This window comes from Taudactylus pleione, unplaced genomic scaffold (genome assembly GCF_031769625.1).
Source record: "Taudactylus pleione unplaced genomic scaffold, aTauple2 ptg001060l, whole genome shotgun sequence".
NCBI lineage: Eukaryota > Metazoa > Chordata > Amphibia > Anura > Myobatrachidae > Taudactylus > Taudactylus pleione.
In genome coordinates, this window is record NW_028285461.1 from 1,204,804 (window position 1) to 1,231,013 (window position 26,210).

A 26,210-nucleotide genomic window follows, 5' to 3' on the forward strand; every position below is an offset into this window, starting at 1 on the left:
TGCAATGGAGGCGGGGCAGGGGCCGTGACCATGAAATAGCATCATTTTGGCCCCGCCCCCACTTCACAACGCCAAGGTTTTCGTCATTGTAAAGCAGGGGGCAGGGTCAGGATGACGCGATTCAGCGCAAATCACGTAATTGCCTCCCCACCCGTGCTGCAGTGGGATTCGCGGGGGGTCTGCAGCTGGCCGGGAAGCTTACCTTCTTTTGCGGGGGGTCGGGAGTGGCACCCAATTTTCGGGAGAAGTAGGTAAGTATGTCCTACACCCATTAAAGATACACCATTGCGTCCCACTATCCTGGCACAAAGGCAGGATGGAAACTTTGTGGGCCCCTTAGCAACATTTGGAACAAACCTCCAATGGTTCTAGAGAGAAACAACTCTCTCTGCAGCAGTTTTTCATTTTATACCCCATAAAAGTTCCCCACTTAATTGTGTGCCCCATAGTAATGCACTAGTTCATTTTATCCTCCATGGTAGTGTCTATTTCACATTATGGGGTCAATCCTATTAGGTGCGATGATCTCGAGTGTGCGAGTCATCGCGGCAGTGGCTGCACTTTACGGCAGCCCGGATTTGCCTAATATTGCTCGCAGCCCCATAGGGCCCGAGCAAAATTATGCGATTCCAAGCTTGGGTTGGGTAGCGAAGCAGGATGCGAGATGCGGTGCCGTTGCCGGCGTTTAAATGCCATTGCAACGGCACATCGCACCCTTCACACCTAATTGGATTGACCCCTAAGTCACACAGGGCCTGATACAGCAGTGCACGCAAGTACACTGCTGGTCGCAGATTCCCGACTATCGGGAATCCGAGTCTAGTTCTCATTATAGGTTTTTCGTCTGGATCATTTCCTTGAATATTGATTTAAGACGCTGCTACGTCATCATTTCACTACTTTAGCTTCTTTTAAATGTCACTAAAACTAAAATGTACTAATACAAAACTAACTGGTGCCCGCTAGGAAGTCAAAGGTGATTAGCTCAACCCACCTCCATGTGCATCCAAGTAATTCATAGAATTAGAAAGGCCATAAAACCAGTAACTAGATTTAACACAGGTAACCATAGTAACCAGATATCACCCAGAAGTCTATGGGGAAGATATAGCAAACCTTCGAGAGAGATATTGCCCATAGCGACCCAATCAGCTTCTAACTGTCATTAATCTAGGACTATAAAATGACAGTTAGAAGCTGATTGGTTGCTATGGGCAACTTCTACACTTTGGCCCATATTCAATTTGCCCCCGAATTGCCCTGCTAAAGGTATTTGGGGTTTTTAAATGGCTGCGACAGATGCTTTAATGCGTCTTTAAAGAAGTGGTAAAGAATAGCATTTGGCTTAATTTAAAAAAAAAATAACTAGTCCCATCAAATTTGGGGTACATGAAAATGGGTGCAAGCATATTTTTAAGTCCCTAAAGTGATTTTTTAAAAATCATAAAAAATCCACCTGCCGCAACCAAGTGCATTCTAAAAAACACCTGCCACATACTTGGGGACCCCCCTGAGTCTATTTCGCTTTTTAGTTTGTCCCCCAACTTTTTTCTTTTTCCGCCCCCAAAACTAAACCACTTCTTTTTTGGGGTGTCCTATCGAACTTTTTAAAAAATGTTTGACACAGATTACTTTAAGGGGACATTCCAAGGGGTGCAGGGTACTTTTTTTAAGTCTGCACCCCAAAACCCCAATTTGCACTTTTTTTCGCCACCTAATCAGTGGTGAAAACATATCCCCGGTTTTTGACAAAGACTTTTCGCACCTGCGAAAAGTCTTTGAAATTGAATATGGGGATAAGTGAAAATGGGGAAAATGACATAATAATTTATCGCCGATAACGGACTTTTTGCTTATAATTGAATACGGCCCATTATCTCTCTCTCACAGGTTTAATACATCTCCCCCTAAGTGATCTTGAAAGTTTAAACAAACCAATGAACATGCGTGCACTGGTTCTGTCTGATAACCTTGTATGCAACCGGGGCTGGCTGGGACTCACTGGCAGTTGGTGTGACTCCCCTATTTGAATTTTGGACCGTGCTGCAGCCCCACCTCTGGAGCCTCTACCAATCATAAATGACCAGGGAAGTCCAGGACCAGAGCACTGTGGGCCTAATTCAGAGCTGAACGCTCTGACCAGAGTGCTCGCTCTGAATCAGGGCCCTTTTACCTTTTTTTGGAGCGTCCTCATGGACGCTCGCATAGCTGTGGGTTACCACCCACAGCTATAGCGAGCGTCCATGATGATGGTCGCGATGGTCTTGACCATCGCGACCATCGGACTTGCGACGGAGACCCTGCAGTAGGGTCTCGCTGCTGCAAGCCCTGGAGTGATTTTGGCTCTATCAGACTAGTGATGTCAGTGGGGCTGGCTTGAGACGGTAGGCGTTCCCATGGGAACGCCTCCGTCTGGCAGGCACGCCCCCAGCACGCCCTCCAAAGGGGTGTGCTGTCAATCAACATCGACAGCACGCCCCCTTTGGTGCGAGACCCGGAGCGATGGAGAGCCCGTCGCTCGCCGGGTCTCGCGCATGCACGACGGAGCTACCTCCGTCGTGCGCATGCGCAGTGGGGGAACATTGACCCGCTTGCGAGCGTACTGCCGCTCACGAGCGGGTGTGAATGACCCCCTGTGTCCCTCCTGGAGAGAGTCATGTTGGGAGGTATGTTATACCAATGTCAGCTATGGGTTACAGAGCATGTGTAACCTCTGCGCATCAGTAACCATAGTTACCACTGAAAAGTAGAAGTGATATGTAAACATCTAACTGCTGAATTGATATAGCGCTATTACACCAAGTGTTATCCGGATCATGGAACAAACTTTGTTTAACTTTTTATCGAACACAATAAATCATGTTCTGAAAACAATCGTCTGGCGCCATAAGTTCCTCAAGGCCTGATTCAGAGATGGACGCTATCGCACAGCCGCTGCAGCTTTGTAAGCAGCGACTGTGCAATAATATGCTAATGCTGGAGGAGGCGTCTTCTGTGATCCGCTGCTGCGTCCGTGGAGGCAGCCATCTAATCACTTGTGGAAACATCCCAACTCAACGTGGGACTTTGCTAGTCATGGAAAGATAATATTTATGGCCAAAGATCCCTATTGACTTCACATAAATATTTATAACTGTAGCGAAGGTAGGCTACAGCCCTAATGCCCTAATTCCTGTATAAACTGCCATCTGTTTAATGAGCACAATGGATGGAAGTGCTAATATTGCAAACATATACAGTATATATAATGGGAAAACACAAAATATCTGCAGGAAAAAAAAAAGACAGCTGTTCCTTAGGCCCTTTTGGAGGCAACGTGTTGACTTCAAAAATTCATCTGGCTTCACGACATAGCAATACATTTCTGCCCGCCCCCCTCTCCCGGAGACCAAGATGTACTCAATCAACATATAACATATATCCTTCACTTCCTCAAAATGGTCTGCTCCAGCCTGGTCACTAAGGGGTCTAGTTACTAAGCAGTGTTAGGAGACAGAGTGAAAAGTGATAAGAAAGTGATAAGGTGCCAGCCAATCAGCTCCTAACTGCCATCTCACAGCCTGTGTTTGAAAAATGACAGTTGGGAGCTGATTGGCTGGCACCTTATCACTTTTCACTCTGTCTCCTGACACTGCTTAGTAACTAGACCCCTGAGACTCTGAGTTACAGTAGCTGACTGACGCGTACCTTTGCCCTTAAAGATTTCTCTGTTTTTACCACAGTAGTAATACCAGGGAGATGTGTAATGCGGTATTCAATTTCTGAATTCAGAGTCAAAAATAATAATTAATCATTATAACAATTATTTAAGTAGTGCCCAATAGCACTTTACACTATTGCAGAGGGACAGGCAGCCATCTTGGATGCGCTCGGTTGCTACTCTTTGCAAAGGTGCCCACACACTGGACGACTGGCAAAAGATGCAATGTCGTCAGCTATTTCGCTTGAACTTCCCGGGCAACTTGCCGGCACTCCTGGACAGACGATATCTTGCTAAACTGTGCAATGTGACCAACGACCTATCGTGCCTCCTTAATGATTTCCAGTGCATCGTTAAGGAGATTGCAGTAGGTAAGATCTGAAGATACGACAAATGACCCGCGGAACCACGCATCGGATCGTTATCATTCCTGGAAGCTCACGATTTGCACATTTTTAAATGATGTATCGTTCCGATGCGTAATTTTCGTGCACATCGTGCCTAAAATCGTCCTGTGTGTGGGCACTTTAAGCATTCACTTCAATCCATGACCCATTTTAGCTTACAGATAAAAGATGGCGACGCCCAGCACTCAGCAATGTTTGTGCAGACTCCCAGCCACAGCAGCTCCAAGATGCCAGAGACCCAGCGGTGCCTCTCAAGAACCTGCCCGCACCCCACGCTAACCGCCCGCAGTCTGCACCCCTACCGCCAGAGCGCTCGGACAAGTAAGTCCCGAACCCCCTGCGCTGCAGCAGAGCGGCCCGTGACATTACCCCCTCCTTTCGGGGTGGCCTCTGGACACTGTTTAGGTTTACGTGGGTTCTCAGAATGCAACTTGCGGACCAATGAGGGTGCATGGAAATCGGAAGAATTCACCCAAAATCGTTCCTCTGGACCGTAACCCTTCCAATCTAACAAATACTGGAGGTGACTATAATGAAAACGAAAATCCTTCTTAATTTCAAATTCAACTCCTCTTTCGGAGTACTTTAGGAGAACGAGGCAGGGTCTCAAGAAAACGATTCAGAACCCGTGACATCAATTAATCTACCAGCATGTTTTGGATGTTGTGGGAGAAAACCCACAAAAACTTGGGAAGAATATGCAAACTCCACACATACCTAAGGGCTTATCACAGCTAAAATGGTAGAAATACTTCTCATTTAGGGGAACAGGGAAAGTATCAACAAAATAGAAGAATATACTTATCTGTATAATATAAATACTAGGCTCCAGTCCTCGCTGTTTAAGATAGATCCAAAATATAGGAGACCATAACAAATTATTGAAGGCGGCCCAATTTATCTGGAATAGAATCTATCACAATGAGAGTACAAGGATATGTGGAGCTGCTCTGCTCCCTGCTCCGTCCCACTCCACCCCACTCTCTGTTCCACCCCCCTCTCTGTCCACTGTCCTGCCCATGCCCAACCCCCATTCTGTCCCACCTGCTTCCTAACTCTGTCCGCTGTCCTGTCCCGACCCAACTCCCGCACTGTCCAGCATAGCCGCCCACGCTCCATCCCGCCTCCTTCCTTGTAAGCCAGCTTCCACTCAGACTAGGCTAGGGTCTGTCCCATCGCTGTAACAGTGGGAGTCTTTAGAGGAGCGGCACGAGCCCCGGCTTGTACTGCGCATGCATGCAGGAGACGGGACAGACGTTAGCAGATTATTAGGATTATAATTATAGTCAACTTTTAAATTCTTGCATCCAAAATTGAACTCAAATTCGGCAGTGTTGGAGCACATTTAAATGGCAAGACAACTATAAGTGGTATACAACTGATGCACAGTTATTATAAACCTCTATCTTACATAAAAGGGCATTGAGATAGAATATAAATGAATAGCAACACACCATATATTGAATAGAATAAGATCTGCTTATTTTAAATTATATAAAATTTGTCTTTGATTGTAATTATTTTCTTTTTCCTAATTAATATTACATACAGCATAGCTGTATGGTACTGCTATGGGGACAATATGTGCACGCATTAATATAAAATTGTATATGGACAGCTTGGAGAAAAGCACATATTTACAATAATATTGCATGTAGTCAGCATCCCGGCAGACAGGATGCTGACGGTCTAAATACCGGCTCCAGAATCCCGACAGCAGTCGGGATCCCCGCTCCAAAATCCCAACCGCCGGCATCCCGAAGGTATCGGGGGTTATGGGAGGTTTAGGGTTAGGCACTAGGGGGAGAGTTAGGCACTAAGGGGGGAGGTTTAGGGTGCGGGGAGAGGGAGTGTAGGTTTAGGCACTAGGGGGGAGGTTAGGTTCAGGCACTGGGGAGGGATAGTTAGGGGCACGGCTGCCCATCTGGCACTTATGGCAAATGCCAGAAGGGCAGATAGTGAGTTGCGTCAAACCCCAGAAGAGCAGCTCCACCTCCTGGCACTCTACTTGGTCGGGATACTGAAAGACGGGGGCGTGTTGCGAAGGCCACGCTCCTGTGACACAAGGCCACGGCCCTTTTGAGTTGAGGCCACACCCCTTTTGCAGATGCATGCACCGTCCCTGGTTTGGGGTAAGGGTTAGTGTTAGGGAACTTACATGTCAGTGTCGGGATTGTGACTGTCGGGATGCCGCTGTCTGTATTCTGACAGCCGGGATCCGATACCCAACCCCAATAATACTTATGATAACACTTAACTTTATATAGGCCTCACTATAGTACTCAATTTGAGTATATATATAATATATATATACATATACACAGTATGTATATATATATATATATATTTTTTTTTATATATATATATAAATTAATTTTAAAATTGACTTCCCAATAAAAAAACAAATTTAATATTCTCAGATTTACGATTTACTCTAACCTAACGCTGACTTTGCAACAATCCAAGTATTTTTACACATATAAAACAAGTTGACAGTAACAGTTTTTTATTCCAGTTGTCATTTGGACAGCTGGAAGAACCACATGCCTTTCTCACAGTTCATTAGACTGCAGATACATTTCAAAGATGATCTAAGATATACAAAGCAAGATTTGAAGGACGAGTATATCCTGAACAAATCCTGGATTTTAGTCTTGTTGGGGTGATAAATTTAGTTTAGAAGGCCCTTTTGAACTATAGAAATCAAAAACGAACTTATACAGTCAGGTGCATAAATATTGGGACATTGACAGAATTTTCATATTTTGGCCTCTATTCACCACCACAATGGCTTTGAAATGAAACAAACAAGATGTGCTTTAACTGCAGACTTTCAGATTTAATTTGAGGGTAATTACATCCAAATCAGGTGAACGGTGTAGGAATTATAACGGTTTCTATATGTGCCTCCCACTTTTTAAGGTGCCAAAAGTAATGGGACAAACTAAACAATCCTAAATCTAACTTTCACTTTTTAATACTTTGTTGCAAATCCTTTGCAGGCAATTACAGCCTGAAATCTGGAACGCATAGACATCACCAGACGCTGGGTTTCATCCCTGGTGGTGCTCTGCCAGGCCTCTACTGCAAATGTCTTCAGTTCCTGCTTGTTCTTGGGGCATTTTCCCTTCAGTGTTGTCTTCATCAAGTAAAATGCATGCTCAATTGGATTCAGGTAAGGGGATTGACTTGGCCATTGCATAACATTCCACTTTTTAGCCTTAAAAAACTCTTTGGTGGCTTTTGCAGTATGCTTCAGGTCATTGTCCATCTGCACTGTGAAGCGCTGTCCAATGAGTTCTGAAGCATTTGACTGAATATGAGCATATAATATTGCCCGAAACACTTCAGAATTCATTCTGCTGCTTTTGTCAGCAGTCACATCATCAATAAATACAAGGGAACCAGTTCCATTGGCAGCCATACATGCCCACGCCATGACACTACCACCGCCATGCTTCACTGATGAGGTGGTATGTTTTGGATCATGAGCAGTTCCTTTCCTTCAAATACTCTTCTCTTCCCATCACTCTGGTACAAGTTGATCTTTGTCTCATCTGTCCATAGGATGTTGTTCCAGTACTGTAATGGCTTTTTTAGATGTTGTTTGGCAAACTCTAATCTGGTCTTCCTGTTTTTGTGGCTTACCAATGGTTTACATCTTGTGGTGAACCCTCTGTATTCACTCTTGTGAAGTCTTCTCTTGATTGTTGACTTTGACACATATACACCTACCTCCTGGAGAGTGTTCTTGATTTGCCAACTGTTGTGAAGGGGTTTTTCTTCACCAGGGACATTATTCTTCTGTCATCCATCACAGTTGTTTTCCATGGTCTTCCGGGTCTTTTGGTGTTGCTGAGCTCTCCGGTGCATTCTTTCTTTTTAAGAATGTTCCAAACAGTTGATTTGGCCAAACCTAATGTTTTTGCTATCTCTCTGATGGGTTTGTTTTGATTTTTCAGCTTAATGATGGCTTGCTTCACTGATAGTGACAGCTCTTTGGATCTCATATTGAGAGTCGACAGCAACTGATTCCAAATGCAAATGTCACACCTAGAATCAACTCCAGACCTTTTACCTGCTTAATTGATAATGAAATAACGAGGGAATAGCCCACACCTGTCCATGAAATAGCTTTTGAGTTGATAGTCCCATTACTTTTGGCCCCTGAAAAAGTGGGAGGCACATATAGAAACCGTTGTAATTACTACACCGTTCACCTGATTTGGATGTAATTACCCTCAAATTAAATCTGAAAGTCTGCAGTTTAAGCACATCTTGTTTGTTTCATTTCAAAGCCATTGTGGTGGTGAATAGAGGCCAAAATATGAAAATTCTGTCAATGTCCCAATATTTATGCACCTTGACTGTATGTTTGCCCCAATACTGCACAGTATTTTGTAGTTCAAAATACAAAGAAAAAAATGGATGTTTGATATGCAATTATATTTCATCCAGCTATTGGCAAATTGATAGGATTGCAACACTGAACACTTTCAAAGTAATTACGCTGGAAATTACTGCAAAATGTAAATATTGTATTTGCCAACTTTTATACTAAAAATGTGGCAAAATGTTTTATCTAGGAAAACATACATAACATGAGGAACTAATTGTATAATAATATATAAAATAATTGTGTCCTGAGACACATCCAGAAATTACATCTGATCCCTCCATCTTAAAATTTAAAGCCCTAGAACACATAGTAAATGGTGAAACTGGTGAAACTGGTGAAACGCGTAGGGTTCTGAAAAAACTGAGGAATTCTCAAAGTGAGTCTGAAGTCTGAAACCCCCACTCACAAAACTAAGCATCAGCATTAGCAGGAGACCTTGCAGGGAAAACCATGCAACCAGACCGAGAACGGAGCAGTGTTGTCATTTATCAGCCACTCACCCAGGGCAGTCACAATAAATATTACTCAATTTCTTGGATTTGTTTTTATCATGGAAACCTATTGAGTCTATACAGCGAAAGACTGTAGAGGACCAAGGAAGGAAAAACCAATGGAAATTTATTACACTCATATGTACATATACCATACCTAGTGCTAGAGAAACATATTCATTGTGGTTAGGAATACATCTCCACTTTTATAACCATTAGCTAATTAGCTTTGATCCAGAAATACTACACTCAAAGGGCTTGATTCTGGGTTGGATGCAAGTGGGTTTGCGAATGCATTTCGACATCGGTGACTGTGCATGCGCTGAATCAGGCATACGCTCATGGATAGAGATCGCAAGTTTGGATGGATGGGTCAGGCCACTCTTTCCGTGAAATGTACCTTTCTGGGATGTAATTGGGCAGGTAAGACAATTTCAGTAGTATGAAGACGAAGGAGGGGCGCCTGTTTCAGACAGAACTTTTTTACACCCAGCATGGGGAGGGTGTATATTTGACAGTTGCGACCGCAGACGGAAAAACTGTTCGGCATACTGTACGAGGGTGGATTCCCGCATTGGTATAAGCTTATTAGTAATAGATGGGCTGCTGCTGAATAATTATATTAAAACTTTCTCCCAGCATATTTAGTATATGTGATAGCAACATTTGGGCTTTTTATGTTGTTTTATAGTATTCTGCCAGAATTAAAATGTAAAAAAAACACCTCATATTATAATGATCACATACTATTCTGTGAAGGGGCATAACTGCTGCTTCCACATGAGTATCAGAACTTGTAGTATCATTAGCATTTAACACAGCTGTAATGCAGGAGATGTCTGCGCTATCTCCTGCTTTAATGAAGGAACCACATAATACTGTCTTTCTCATACATATCTATGGATACATCAGTCTTGTCCAATGTATAAAGCTCAGACTGGCAGAGTTTGGAGTCTATAGCTAATTCCACCTTCAGATGGTGCAAGCAGTTGTTATGCCTAGGTACAGTCACTTTTGAGGAGACTGCAAGAACTAAAGGGATTCTTTCAGCTCCTTGAATAGCCCACTGAACCTCAGAATAACCCATTATACCTCAGAATAACACACCAGTCCTCAGAATACCACACTGGACCTCTGAATAACTCACTGGAACTCAGAATACCCTACTGGACCTCAGAATATCCCACCAGACCTAAGAATACCCAAGGACCTCAGAATAACCCACCAGACCTCAGAATACCCCACCGGACCTCAGAATACCCAACCATACCTCAGAATAACCCAGTGAACCTCAGAATAACACACTGAACCTCAGAATGCCCCACTGAACCAGAATACCGCACAAAACCTCAGCATAACCCACAAGACCTTGGAATACCACATCGGACCTCAGACTAACCTTCCAGACCACCATGATAAGCAAGCTTTTAAAGACAACACCACTTAGGGAAGTGAGACAGTCATTATTGAACCTATCTGATAAATCAGCATGCAAAATGTTTTATTATCGCTGTAACATACAGAATTAAGAAACTATACTTTCTAGGAATGGTACATTCTTTGTTAAATAGGTTCCTAAGACTTTGTTGTGTATTATTCTTATGGTAACAATATTTTTCTAGATTTATACTGATGACTGACATGATTATTAAGGAACCGTGGTCTTGCCTGTCATCAGTGACACTTTTACCAGTGATACCTATATTATTTTATCTCCCATTGGTAGACTAGTCTGTCACTCACACTGAGCTATCCACACCATGATTGGTTGAGAGAGGGCTGGCACAACAATTTAAATTTGCCAAGCCGCATCCACTGATGAAAGCCAATGTCAAAACACATTGAAATTAGCTTGATGCAAGTTCCCCTGAGATGCAACACATTCCCTCAATTGATTATGTTCTTTTGGCTCCCAAAAATATGGATTTGGCTCCTATATGTTTAGCTATATCCACTGTTTCATACTATTAAGAAAGTTGTTTTTTTTCTAAATAACTTTATGTATATGTCCATTTGACATGTTATGATGTATTCAGGTATGACAAATTAATATATTTTCTTTTTCAAATCAATAATATAAATCAATTATATGGCATGCTTCATTTTTTCACGTATTTCCTGTTTCTGATAGCAAACTTTTGGTTTAGGAATTTACCTCTTCCAGGTCCTGCAAAGTGATGTCCAGGACACTGGAATTCTGCGGCATGGTCCTAATTGAGTTTCCAACTTTCTCTTTTCCACTGAGTTCAATTGTCAAAAGACTTTTTTGATGATCACAGCTAAAAAAAATGTGTGCACCCCGTATATGTTCAGACCTTTTGATGTTCTCCTTTTTTCTTTATATTCTAGATAAAGTCAGGGATTATGACATTCGCTAAAAAGACACACAGACAGTTTCCTCAGTGACCAGAAAGGATTCCCAGTGAATTAGACCTTTCTCAGCCTAGGGGGTTCCACAATGGGTCTTAAAAAAAAATGCATGGAGCAATTGTCTTGTTTCGTGATCCTGGAAAGGAAAAAGGTCTTTATAGCAGGGAGACCAACACTGAGCATGACCTGACACTGCAGGAAGAGGACAATGAAGGGCCAAGGAGACTAACGAGAGGAAAAACACAGACAATGGGTGGCACAGCCAGCGCTCAGCCGGACCACGCAGACCGCAGTGCTGCAACATTAACTACCTCGGACATGTGAAGAACAAGCGAGGCGGAAAGAAGCTGAAGCTTCCTTATGAAGTATTGTGCCACATTATCTCTAAGATTTACCCAGGCTCCACAAAGACGTTGGAGGAACGAAGCCGGGCCACTATATGAAGAAAAATAACAATTAAATAATTGGAACGTGGAGAGGAGGGAGATGGGGGAAAGTTCATTAACCATCTGCCTCCTTGTGTTCTTGGAGAAAAAAAAAAAAGAAGAAAAGAGGATAAACTTTGCTATAAAACTTATAGGTAACACCCCTTAGTATAGTTATATGTTACTTTTATTATGCCCAGATTTAGTTTTGCTTCTGGTTCCTGCTGGAAACTGTACAGCTGTGGTGTAAGGACACAGGAATGGGTAAGAGGCACCTCGGTTTGCGCAGGTGCGCCTAGATTTCTGCCAAAACGTGTGGCTTTGCAGTGCAAGATGGCAGCATTTGTGGAAGAAACTAATTATGGGGTACAGTTTGAGGCAAGTGACTCCTTCCAGTGCTATAATGTTTTTTGGGCAATTATATATAGCACACACTTACCTCTGGAAGGGTATTTCAGCAACAGGTTACTGATCGAGCGGGACTGGGCACATTGCACAATGTTCATAGAGTATTTTCATTTTGGCCCATCCACTCTCGATAGACCTGAAAATTGTAACATTGTGCCGCGAGGGTAGCGGGGCTCCAGTATCAGAACTAAAAAAAAAAATCAGTTAATTGTGAGGTTTCTGGGTACTCAGAAACCCTTCCTGCGCGAGCTACAGTCACTGTCTATGGCAGGGTTGGGGAACCTCAGGCCCGGAGGCCATATAAGGCCCGCAGAATCATTTGGTCTGGCCCTCAGAGCTTTTTTTCTGCTAGCCTCATTTGGCTAGCAGGGTGTCTAGAATGGCACCCTGCAGCCAGAATCTATGCAGCAGTGTCGCCTGGAGCATCCTTAAGACGCTTCAGACGGTCACACTGCTGCCTTTACAGCTCCTCAGGATGCTCCGGGCATTGCTGTAACCACCGGCGATTGAAACCTCACCCCCGTGTGACATCACACGGAGGGGGCGAGGCATGCACCAGGCCTACGAATAATGTTATATATATCAAAATGGCCCTTGGCAGAAAAAAGGTTCCCCACCCCTGGTCTATGGTAACTAATACAGTGGGCATGGCACTGGATTGAACATTTGCCGAGTATATCTTCCATGCTTCTGCCCTGCGCTTGCTACAGAACCAAGAATACACCAGCATGGACAACGCAGAGACATATGCATTTGAGTTTCATTACCTGGGATGGGCTGTAACAGGACATTCTGACATAGACAAAGTCCAGCGAGGGGATGTAGCCACAACTGTGGGCTGTGAAAAGTTGGGTAGGTTCATAAACACACCTGCCTCCAGGTGTATCATTCACACCAACAATATGATGATGAGTATCAAACCAAGAGTACAAATAGGAGGCAGGTGCAGTGCCAATAAGTGTTCAACTCCACATCAGGCCCAATGTTGTTGAATTTTAAATCTAAGTGGGTTTCAGTGTTGTAGGGGACAAATTATACCAAACTGTGAGGTCCCTTCGGGTGGTAGCTACAAAATTCTGCTAGTAGAGGGGAAAGCAGCAGCACAAACACAGAGCAGTTTAAAAGAATACAGCACATCTTATGACACATTGTGGCACAGCAGTGGCAGACAGGATGGCAGTTTAATAAACTATACGACCCCATATGTTTTCATTACGGAAGAACTAGATCAGAGGCCCAAGTATGTGCAGGTAAAGTATTGGTTGATTAAGAAAATTTAATTTGCGACGTGGACTTGTGAGAGCTGATTTGCAGACACTAAGAGCAAAGGTCATAAAAGAATACAATGTTGTTGTCACTATAGCCAAGGATTCCTGACAAGGGTTGCAAAAGAAGCTGGACATACTACCCTCTTCCTAATTAGGTAACAGACCCTGTAGTACATTTATGAGGTGCACCAGAGAATCAGAATATGAGTGGAACTAGCTCAGAAGCCTGAGGTCAGTATTGGAAAATGTAGGGGGAATATGTTGTTGAAGGAATTTAGGTAAAGTTGATTGATTAATAAAGTAAATTAAATTTGAGACGTGGCCTTGCAAGATCTGTTTTGCAGCAACTAAGAGAAAAGGCCATAAAAGAATACAATGTTGTTGTTAATATAGCCAAGGATTCCTGACAAGGGTTGCAAGAGAAGCTGGCCATACTACCCCACCCCCACCATCCCTGAGTATGAGTGGAACTAGCTCAGAGGCCTGCGGGCTGTACAGCAAAATGGAGGTGGCATATGTAATGGAAAGAAGGTAAAAAATTTATACATTTATTAATTAAAAAAATGAAAATTGAGATGTGGCCTTGTCTCTTCTTGTTCATATTATTAAATAATACTAAATAAGCTTCATAATTTTTTTTTTATATATATTTTGTGAGGCACCACATTATTTCTGGTTAAAAATATGTTGCAAATTACTTATGTGTTAGAGCAATAATCAATAAAAATTATTCAAAAAAGATAGTCACCAATGCTCCCCAAAACTACAGCCCATAATGAAAAGAAAATCGGTCCACGATAGAATTGTCTTGGGCCCTCCCACCCATCCTTATGTTGTATATTAAAAAGGACTTGCACAATTTAGCAAACCAAGAGTTCAGCGACAGGGACTGCCACTTTTGTGGCTGAAGTGCTTTATTTGTTTGGGTCCCCACAAAACAAGCTACCAAATGGGCTTAGGCGGCTAACAGCATTGTTAATCATCCTTTCACTGGGAAGATGTCATTATCATCCTCATTCTCCTTACCCCCATCAGTGTTAACATCATCAGCACAAAATATTAGCTCATCCCCATTGGAATTCACCTGAAGTCTCTGTACTTTGTTTCAATTGGCGGCAAAGGTCTTCCTAATAGAATTTGTAGTTAATCTTTATGAACATGAGTTTTTCCACATGTTGAGGAAGCAGCCCCCTATGACAATCGTTCACAAGGTTCCCGGCTGTGCTAAACACTTTTTCCGAGTACACAATAGAAGGTGCGCAGATTAAGTACACCAAAGATAGTTTGTACAAGGAGGTCCAAATTGCCTTTTTTCTCTCCCAATAATAAAAAGGACTGTTGACATGCTAATTTGTACATTGTCATTAAAATAATCCTCCACCATCCTATTAATACTTAGGGGTAAATTTACTAAGATTCGAGTTTGATCGAGATTGCAATCTCGGGTGAATTTAGGCTTTTTTTTCAACTCGCAAACTTACTAGATATAAACTCGGGTGAGATGTGTCTCTTTTCACAGAAAAACTCGGGTGAGATTGCAAACTCGAATAAACTCACCATTGGCCAAACTCGAAAAACTTTTTGTGAAAAAGATACAACTCAGGAATTTACTAAGAAACAAGATGACAATCTCGGGTGTAATTGTAGCAAACTCGTAGCTAAATAGAAGTTTTAAATAGACCACCTCCTGAGCTGTGAGTTTGCCAGAAACATACACAGATCAGTGTGATTTGTGTATGTTTCTGCATGGTAACCATCTCTAAAGGTTTAATTTAAAAAAAAAAATTACACAGGGTCCCATCCCTTCCAAAAAGCATAACCAGCCCCGGACTGCTCAGCCAGTACTGGTTCCTAAAATTACGGGGTAAAAAAATTAATAGGGTTACCCCGTGTTTTAGGAACCAGCACTGGGCTGCTGAGCCTGTCCTTGCTTTAATAATGGGGGTGGAGGAATTGTGTAGGGGTCCCCCTATTTTTAAAATCAGCACCAGACTCAAATCCAGCCGGGGTGTAATGCTACAGCCAGGGGACCCTATTACCGGGTCTCCCCGGTCAAAGCATTATCACCCCAAGCCGGTCAGCCCAAGCCAGTGATCTCAGGGGAGGTGGGGATCCCACCAATAAGGGGGTCCCCCCTCTCCTGAGCACCCCAGGCTTAGGCTGAAGCCTGGGCTCTTCCCCACACCCCTGGAGTGGTGGGTACATGGGTAATAGTGATGAAAATAGTGTTAAACTTTTTTTTTTTTTACCATGGAACTACAGGTGCCAGCATGCCTGCCCTTTGGCACTTGAGGAACTACAAGTGCAAGCAGGCGGCCGGTACCCTTACCACTGCTGTAAAAAAAGTTGCTAAATAACCACAAGACACACACACACCTTTGAAAGTAAAGTTTTACTTCAAACTTACCACACTCACACATACTTACCTGCTGCACCACGATCAGTCCCCTTCTCCAAGTAGAAATCCAATGGCTGTACCTGTGAACAAAGATCCTATACTCACCTCCGCTGGTCTCCGTAGCATCCCCGGTAAGTCCCGAGCACAGCAGACTGTAACCGTCTATGTGTTGTCACATAGACGGCTACCGGCTTCTGACGGGAGACCCCATGTGTAAACTGTCAGAAGCCGGACCCGCCAGCCAATTAGCGGCCATTCTACAATTAGCGGCCGCTGATTGGCCTACCCGGGGATGCTACGGAGACCAGCGGAGGTGAGTATAGGATCTTTGCTCACTTGCTACTCAGGGGAGATATCTGCTTCACCATCGGCCATCTAGGTCACAGCTAAACTTACTTCTTAGTAAATTTGTGAGTTTCAGAAGCATCAAAGCACCCGAGTTTCGGCGATGCAAATCGAGTTGAAAAAAAACAACTCAATCAGGCTTGATTCTTAGTAAATTCACCCCTTAGTGTATCAGATTTAATTATGGTAGAGGTGTCAATACTTGTGGGCAAATCTTTTAAGCCTGACCAGAAGTCAAAATGGAGTTGGTGCGCTTAGTTGACTCATCATCCACACCACCAGTGGGTTTCTTGGAAAAGGTCAGTTTTCTCCTGGCAGCAGCATTTGCAGGAGAAACGGAAGCAGGAAATGTTGTCGTGTCATGTGCCATTTGAGTTGACAACTTGCTGGCAAGGAGATCTTTGCATCTCTTAAAATCTGTGTCAGTTGGAAAGACATTACGTACAACTTAAACCTAGGCTCAAGCATTGTTGTCAAAATGTAGTGATCCAATTTCAAGATCTTGACAACCCTTTGGTCCTGACAAAGCGAATAAAGAAGTTGATTTACAAGTCCAACATACGTAGTGGAATTACTTCATTTCTCTAGCTGCTTTTCCAGTAGCTTTATTAAGGGAATCACCTGACTCAAGCTGGCAGTGTCTGAACTGACTTCATTAGTTACTACTTTAAATGGTTTCAGTAGCTTGCAAAATCAGATAGTATTCTTCAGTGTGCTGGACTAAGGTACATTCCCTCTCCTCTCCCTATGTCATGGCTTGTTGTGTAGGTTTGGATGGCTTGTTGCTGTCCCTCCATTCTATAAAGCATATAAAGGATGGAATTTCACCTGGTCACTACCTCTTGCTACAGTTGGTGGCATGGAAAACTGAACTGTTCTTGCAGCTGCTGCAATCTTCAACATGCGGTTGCTGAATGCCAAAAATATCCAGATTTTTTTCTGCCCATAGACAGCATCTCCTGCACATCCCTTTAATTGTTTTTAAAAAAATTGAACCACCAAGTTTATTGTGTGGGCAAAACATGGGAAGTGTTCAAATTCACCCAGTTGTAATACTGTCATGTTTACATGCGTTATCAGAACAAATCCTGAGCCATTTTGCTATGACAGTTTTTATAACAGGTTGACACCAGTATGCTTCTTAGCGAAGCCGGTGATACAGAGCGTAACCTGTCTGTAAATGAGCTGGCATTGTGTGTTAGATGCTGCTGCTGAAGGCGATACAGTGGGTTGTCACAGTCATGTCATCTTTTGTTTGACAAGTTCCGCTTGTTCACAAATCTGTGGTTAAGTGGATAGTGGGTACAATGGCATTTTCTAGGCTAATAACTAATTTTCTTTGAACATCTTGGTAAGGCGAGGAATTGCTATTCTTGTAACATTGAATCGAGATGGAATTTGGTAACAGGGACACAGGACCTCAATCTAAAATCACGTGCATTGATGGTGGTTATTGGATGCAGATCTAATGCTAATAGGTGTCATTGCTTCATCAATATGCAACTGGTTGGCAGCTTTCATACTTGTTTCCTCTCGCAAAGTATTGTTTCACAGTCAATTGTTGATTGAAACTAGTCTTCTTAGTCCCCTTCTTGGATAAAGATTCACCCCCGGCATCAGCAGCAGCCCTAGCGTGCAAGAATTCTTCTGGGGAATCCTGTATAGGGAAGGAGTCAGCATTCACAAATTAGATGCAGGAGGATTACCTTCGATCATTAATGTGGAGATTGATGTTGAAGGTGTCGGTGGTGGAGATTGTATAAGTAGGATCTAGCTGACGCTGGACTGCTTGTTATTATTTTACCAGATTTCTCTGCTTTTTCCAAAAACTTTGCATGAACTCACTGCAAATGATGTGACAAGGAGGAGGTTCCTAGATGGTTAACGTCCCTACCTCTACTTATTTTGGCTTCACAAACTGTAGATGGCTTGACAAATGTCAGGATTTGGGTAAAAATAATTCCACAAAAAAGAGATGGGTTTTTTTTGTCTTTTACCCAGGCATGACAATGCCCTTCTTTTTATCATGGGCAAGAACAGCTGTCACTGGTGGCTGACTTCCTTTGACACAAACAACATCCTCATCAGCATCAGATACACAAATATTGTCCTCAATCTGTTGCACTTCAACAGTAGCATCCTCAATTTATATGTCACCATCTTTAGTTGTGCTGCTCATCCCCACATTTGCAGAGGTTGAAGAAATGGTGGAAGGAGGCCTCTCTAAGAGTACAGTGTCAGAAATGCCAGGCTCACACATAGCACTCGTGGACACACTTAGACTCTCTTCAGGTATTTGTGAAGTTTGTAAACACACTGTTTGTTCTTCAGCCTTAGATTTGTTTTAGTGAACTGAATTGCCTGATTTAAAATGACACATGTAGACTTAGAGTGAGAAGGTGTTGCATGGGAGCCCTTTCTTAAACTTTATTTCATACGTTAAGAGGAAGAAGGAGAAAAAAAGGGGGAAAGAAATCACCGCACAGGTCAATAGAAAGAAACAAAAATAGCAGAATATGCTATCTCCACATATTTCCTGTTGATAACAAAATAGTATATTTATAACGGGACTGTGGTGGTGCTGCGCAGAGTAAATAACAATAGTAACAAAAAGGGGGGGGAGTAGGAAGGAATCAGTATGATTCCTTGCGTCCGGCGGTTGGAATCCCAACAGCGGCTGCCCGACATGGGTGAAAATCCCGATCGTCCCTAATGTAAGTATTCACTAACCTAATTCCCTCCCCTAACCCTCCTTAGGGGAGCCTAACCCTAACCTTCCCCCCAGTGCCTAAACCTAATCCCCCCTCTAAGTGCCTAAACCTAAACCCCCTTCCCCGCCGCCTAACCCTAAATCCCCCCCAGGGTGCCTAACACTAATCCTCCCTCCCCCTAGCCTAGCCCTAACCCCCAGGGGGCTGCCTAACCCTAAGTCCCCCCTGGGAGCCCTAAACCTAACCCTCCCTCCCCGCGCGACTGTCCGCACTCGGCGCCTGGCATCACTTCGATCGGGATGCAGGGCGCCGGTCTCCCGGCATCGGTAAATGACAGGCGTCTAGATTTAGACACCTGTCATTTAACCCTCGTCGGGATAAAGCAGTCGGGAAGCCGGCTGTCAGGATTAGGTCCACCGGCTTCCCGACTGCATACCGGTCAGAAAGACCAACAAAGACTCTATTATGGAGCACTCTTATAGCCAAACAATATCTGGTATCTACTTAAAATATAACTTTTATTGCTTTTTTTTATTTACAGCTAGACAACAAATGGAGTAGAAACGAATGCCTGTTGTACGGGTTAGATATTGACTGTTGTTTCTTGGGGTTACTGTGAAACATGGGTCTCTCACTTCCTATCCTCTGCTTCAGGCAAAATGGGAAGCAGCAGTGATAGAAAAGGTCTCTTATACCCTAAACTTTCATCCTTCTATACTATATAGTAATACATTGATGCAATTGACCTATTTGAAGGTTTTGAATAATAATAATTGATCCATGGTGTTTTCTATCTTTATGCTCCTATCACTTCCCGCCTGCAGCCCAGTAAATTCCTCATTTCTTGTCCTATGCTATTGAGTATGACAACAAAGGAGAGGAAAAAAATGCCTGCAATAGGGTTTTGATATTGACTTTAGTTTGATGGGGCTACTGTGAAGCACGGGTCTCTCACTTTCCACCCTCTGCCTTAGGCAAGATGGAAAGCAGCAGAACTCAGTGACAGAACAGGTTTCTTACACCTCAAACTTTTATCCTTCTATACTATATGGTATAATGTTTATTTCATGAATATATCTGAAGGACTAACACTTGGATTACTTTTGCATTTGAAGATTTTTCACAATATATTTGATTTTGGCAGCATTATACAGTATCCCCTTATTATCCATTGACTAGTTGATAACGAGTATTGTGATATCTGACTCCTGGGTGTATTTTAAATATTGTCTTTGTCATATTTGTATTGTCTTGTACATTATTGTATTCCTATTTTGTCATATTTCACCACCCCCAGAAGGATGCCCCCTCGTATTCCTTTTTATGTATTGTTTACACCTTTAACCCTTCCTATTTTTGTAGTGTTTGTCTTGTGAGTTGACTTTATTAGATCTTGAAGCAATAAAAGTTATATTTTATGTAGATACCAGATGTTGTTTGGCTATAAGATTGCTCCATAATAGAGACTTTCTTGGTCCTTCTGACCTTCCCCACCCCCCTTTTTTAAACTTTATTTCCCCTGGAACTCCTTTAGTAGATATTGAAGTACTACCATGACTGCTGGCAGCAGCCGTAGCACTTGTACTGGGTTGTTGCTCCTGATCTTATATAGACTGATTCATATTGACTCACAGCGCTCCTAGTATAAGGATGCTACCTAAATGAAGTTACATGTTTTAGCACACAAGTTTTATCATTTAAATTTTTTATAACAATGCCTGAACACACACCACATTGCCTCACAGCTCCCCTAGTAACGGTGGCACCCTAATGATGTTATATTTTTTAGCACACTAGTTTTATCATTCACATTTTTTATAACAGTGCCTGAACACACAACAAAGTGCCTCACAGCGCCCTTAGTAATGGTGGTACCCTAAGGACGTTATCTTTTCCTGTCAATCACTCTGCGATGGGTCTGCATAGCCCCTTCGATCGCAGTCCCCATTGCAGTGTCCGGTTCGCGCACTGCGAAACAATTGGCAGATTGCGTGTGTATTCGCTGTTGCGTATGGTAATGAACCAGGCCAAGTGTCTGAACACGCAAGAAACTGCCTCACAGCACCACTATTATAAGCCAGATGGCACCCTAATAATAACGTTATATTTTTTAGTACACAAGTTTATATTAAATACTTTTAACTGTGCCTGACCACACAACAAACTGCCTCAGGGCGCCCCTAGTATAAGCCAGGTGGCACCCTAATAGTAATGATGACATTATAATAGTTTTTATAAAAAAACGAATGCCCCAGTAGGCTTTTTAAGTAACACAGGGCCTGATTCAGACCCGTTTGCTACCTGTGTACACTCGCTAAACGGCGTTGAAACACTCAGGCACACCTGCGTTCGCATCTCCAACCCCCCCCAGTTATTCGTTTCCTGCCCCTGTTACCACCCACAAACGGCCTCTCCTGTCACTCATTACCCTGGGCTGCCTTTGCTGGGCAAGTGAGAGGGATGTGATCGCAGTGTGTAGTTCGCGCACGCGCAGAACGAAGCGTGCACATGCACGTACACAGAACATCGGGCCGCTTGCGAACGCACAGCGTGAGCGAGTGGCTCTGAATCAGGCCCTAAGTGCCCCTATACTACCCACACCCTCTCAAGGCAACACACGCAAGATCCGACGTCGGAAAGATGACGTTGTTATCCATTTTGAGATCTGAACAAGGTCGGGAAGACCCTAGCCCCATCTCGGTACGACTCATAGCCCTTACGTTCAGTTGTGTTTTGGATTCCAGGAATCTAAACCCGCACATATTTACCAGCAACAGCCGTGCTCTTTAGAAGTGAAAGTGTCTTCCTAGTGACTCACCGGCATGGGACGTTTAACATGAAGAAACAGGTAAACTAATCTGATAATATGGAAACCTGTCATTACAGTAGAGTAATCGTTTTAGCTGGGACTTGTAGTTTCACGGCGTCTGCCGAGGCCACGGGATGCCAGGGGAAACTGACACCATCAGTGACAAAGTGAGGATCATGGGTAATGTAGTTTAATAATGGGGGTCACAGTCTGCCTAGTGGAGAAAGCGAGGAGGAAGAATGATTTGAATTTAATTGCACTAAAATTAGCAAATTGTGAAAGCAGAGAGCAGTAAAACGATGTTAATGTGTTAATGTGTGAGATTACTCCCTGGGGAACTAAGTTTGGTCCTGGTAGGACATAAACAAAAGAAGCCACTCTACTGCCTGGTACAGGTACCTGGGATGTTAATGATTCAATTACCATTCTTAGCTTCTCATAATATGAACAGCAGTGTCTCTGGCTGTGGGCGATCTTTAAGGTGCTCGCGTCAATTTCCTGCCCTGAGTCCCTCTTCAGATGCAAATTGGTTCATGCTGGTTCCACTGAAACGTAAAAAAAAAATGTTTGAAGCTGGGGAGCTTCTTTCTCCACTGAAGCCAGATAAGGGGGCCTGTGAGGGAAAGGTGAATTGAGGACTGGAGATCTGGACACAATGAACAGATGCTGAATTAGTACTCTTTTACAATGGATTACCCAATTAACAATGCATTTCTAACATTCATTTCCATTTCCCACTTTACAGAATAATATTATACTAGTTTCTTTATGTTTTATGTCCATATAGATGCTGACGACAATAATTGCAGTTGCCAATTTATTCTCAGTGACCTGACAAATTCACATCAGACTAATTCACTGTATCAACCGCCCCAAAATTCCTGTTTTTTTTAACATAATGCAACACCCTATAGTTTACACTTGTTATAAAAAAAAAAAATGATTCCAAAAAGAATGAGTTAGTAAAGGTTTTAAAACGAGACCAGAATATACTGTAGGAATTGGGCTTTTTCCTGAGCCAAAATAACCATAAATGGGGGTATATTGACTTATAGATTTAAAGTGGCAACAGAAATAAATGCTAAATCAAGATTGTTCAGCCCTTATTTCTATTGCCGTTTTAAATCCATTGGTTAGTAAATATGCCCCATGATACACAGTAATCCAATATGGAAGCCGGCAGTAGAGTAGTACAAACGAAAGCCGGAGGGCAGAAGCCAATGCGGGCGATTCAATTGTTGTCTAGGCGATAATTAATGAGCGGACAGTTTTGCAATTTAATTGTTCTGGGCGCTCATTAATTATCGCCCTCTTCACGCCTTATTAGAATGGGTTTAGCCATGTAAAACAGCTAAATCCGTCTCGCGCTTTTTTGCTCACACCCTCCTGAGGGTGTGCGAGCAGAAATGCCGGCGCCGGCGGCTATCATGCTCAGAAGGTGCAACAATTGAATTGCTCTGTTGGACGCCTTCAAAAAATAACCGCTGGTGAGATCTCAGGCTTGCTGGAGGGACCCGGCGGAGGCCCGGGTCCGACGGCGCTTCTCCCTCCTCCTTGGGCTGCAATGTCTCCTCTGCCTGTGGGGGGGGGGAGGCGCATCGTCAGTGACATAGAACATGATTCAGACCTGGTCGCTAAGTTGCGCTCGCTCTGAGTGATTTTCGCCCACCTGCGCATGCGTATAATTCGCAGTGCGCGTGCACAAGCCAGTCTTTGCGATCTGAATTTGGTAGCTCGTAAGCCACTATCAGGTCGCTGCTTGTAGTGACAGATAGCGCAGTCTGTGAGTGGTAACAGGGGAAGGTGCTTGTGAACGGGGGAGTGGATGTGCGAATGCAGGCGTGTCAGGCCGCAAAATGCCGTTTAAAGGGCGTGCATAATTAGAAACGTAGCTTCAATGTACACGTCACCTGCATGTATTTCAGGCTGCACTGAGCGCAGTGCTTGCGGCGGGGAAAGGCAACCTCAAGGGCTGCGAGCAGCTCCGATGGCTCTCGATGTTACCGATTAATCCTACAATTCCCGGAGATGACGTGAGTTGCAGGTGGAAAGGGGCGTCTTTAAACACTAGCGAGCTCTCATTGCCGTAGCTCTCTAAGACATAGATGCGTCCTTACGCGACGCAGAGGAACGCTTAATTTAAATATTCGTCCCCTTTTTGCCTGCGAGTGAACGGATCTTGCGAGCGGGTCTGAATGAGCTCCATAGTGCGTACACACTGGACGACTTAAAGAATTTGACGTAATGAATGGTCATTATCGCCAGATTAGTTTAAAACGTCTAGTGTGTACCCGGCTTTAGACCGGCCCTCCAACAGAGTGGAAACCTGGATCTTTTCTAGCATCACTTGGGCTTGTAGTGTGAACAGACATGTATTAGCCAGCCGACATCCAATTGTCAATATCGCTGCTGATCTTGTAGCATGCTTGGCCAGAACAGCTTACATTGTATATCCTGCACTCGCGGACATTGGGCCTGATTCAGCAAGGAACGCAAATGCGAATGCAATAGTGATTATGCAATGCAGTTCAATTGCGATAGTATGCTAATCCACTGCGATCGCTATGCCACCGCTGCAGTACATAAAGACGCCCACCAGGGTCGTAGCTAGGGTAGTGCGGCCGGTGCCATCGCACAGGGCACCACAGGTCAAGGGGCGCTGTTTGGGCCTGTCATATTTCTGTTTATTATCATTCTTGCTTGTAGCTTCCTATTATTTCATCCCCAGCATCTCCAGGCCTCTCCTATCTCTTCCCTGGCTCTTCCCCATGAAGCCATGGCCCTTTTTTGGGTGCATTATGTCCCTTTGAAAAATGAGGGAGGCGCCAATGCTCTTTCTGGCACAGGGCACCAAAAAGTCTAGCTACGGCTCTGATGCCCACTTTACCTTACACACATCCGTAATGTTTAGCAAGACTGAGAAACCATCGGTACAATCGAGTACCATCGTATCACACTTGCACAAGCTCTGACCTTACTCAGAAATTGCTAACAACCAAGCACGCTATGAGGCCGCAGGCTGCGTAGGGCATTCCAGTGGCTAATTTAATGCACGCCCCTGCAACGGCGTTGAAGCGCACTGGCACACCAGCATTCGCCCCGACCACCCCCCCGTCACCTCCCACAAACGGCACTTCCTGTCAATCACTCTGCCATGGGTCTGCGTAGCCTCTGCAGTCGCAGCGGGTAGTTTGCGCACTGCGATGCATGCACGGTACGCAACAATCTGCTGATTGCGTGCGTTTAAGCAACTGCGCTTCTCGCTGAATCAGGCCCATTCTTCGTTCCTCAGGGGGGAAAAAAAACGCAGTAATAGCAACTGAAAAAGAGACCAGAGGAAAATGCAGAGGTTGTTGTTATGCCTGTCTGATTACTTGTTTCATTTTACAAGTCTTCAAAAAGCAGAGGCTCTAATGAATGCAAACAGAGAAACCTGCTATTGTTACAGAACAGAACGCTGCACAAACAGCACTGAATGTGAAAGGATGTTTAAAATAAACACATGGACAACATAAAATTACAGAGCTGCTCTAATAAAATAACATAAAGGAACTTTTGAAGTCTCCAAAGTGATAATCTTCACAGATTGGGATGGACAGGGCATGTCCTTAAATCCATTAAATGGCAATTGTTTCCAAGAACAAAATGTTTTTGTAATTAACTTTTAATTATATGCACTTTCTGTGCAGTTCCTGTTTCTAGAGTCAGTAATATGTAAGATTGCAGGATTAGTTACATAATAAGGCTGTATGGAGGTGACTAAGGGCCTGATTCAGAGCCGCTCGTTCGCTCCGAGCGATGTTTGCCCAACTGCGCATGCGTACGGATCGTTATACGCATGCGCAAACCAGTCAGTGCGGTCGAAATTCATGTGCTCGCAAAATAGCGAATGCCTGATAATTTGAGTGACAGGAGGAGGCGTATGTGGGTGGTAACGGGGGAAGGTGCTTGAAAACGGGGAGTGGAGATCCGAACGCAGGCGTGCTTAAAGGTCAAAACGGGCGTTTTACGGGTGTACATAATTAAAACAGCAGCGTCATTGACCACGTCACTGGGTTATTTTATAGCCAGAACTGCTCACAAAATTGTGGTAGCAAAAACCAACCCCAAGAATAGCGAGCAGTTCATACCCTGGTCGATGTACTCGATTAATCTAATAAATAGCGGACATGACGTAGGATGCGAGCGGCCAGGGGGCGTATTTTTAAAAAAAACGACCGCAAGTTTTGTTCGCTCGTTCAGACCTAGAGGCGTGAACAGACCGCAAAGAGCGAACGGTTCATTTGAATAGCCACCCCTATTTTCTGGACGAGCGAGCGCTAATTGCATTCGGCTCTGAATCAGGCCCTAAGGACCTTATTCAGACCGCTCGCTAAGGTGCAATCGCTCGCTGCCGGGCGATTGTCGCTTAGTGCGCATGCGTATAACTTAGCGATGGGGAATCGTGCGCTTGAAGGACACAGACTGCCCACTACTTTG

The 26,210-nt window shown here is 43.8% G+C and overlaps 1 long non-coding RNA gene across 1 annotated transcript in view; it reads right to left on the reverse strand.

The window, feature by feature from the left end:
• The window catches only part of LOC148453914 (uncharacterized), a 201,996-nt gene that overhangs the window by 1,615 nt on the left and 174,171 nt on the right, over positions 1 to 26,210 (reverse strand). The window contains exon 4 of the long non-coding RNA XR_015874858.1: positions 22,155 to 22,276. This is a non-coding gene — a long non-coding RNA (uncharacterized LOC148453914). The remainder of the gene's footprint in view (positions 1 to 22,154; positions 22,277 to 26,210) is intronic.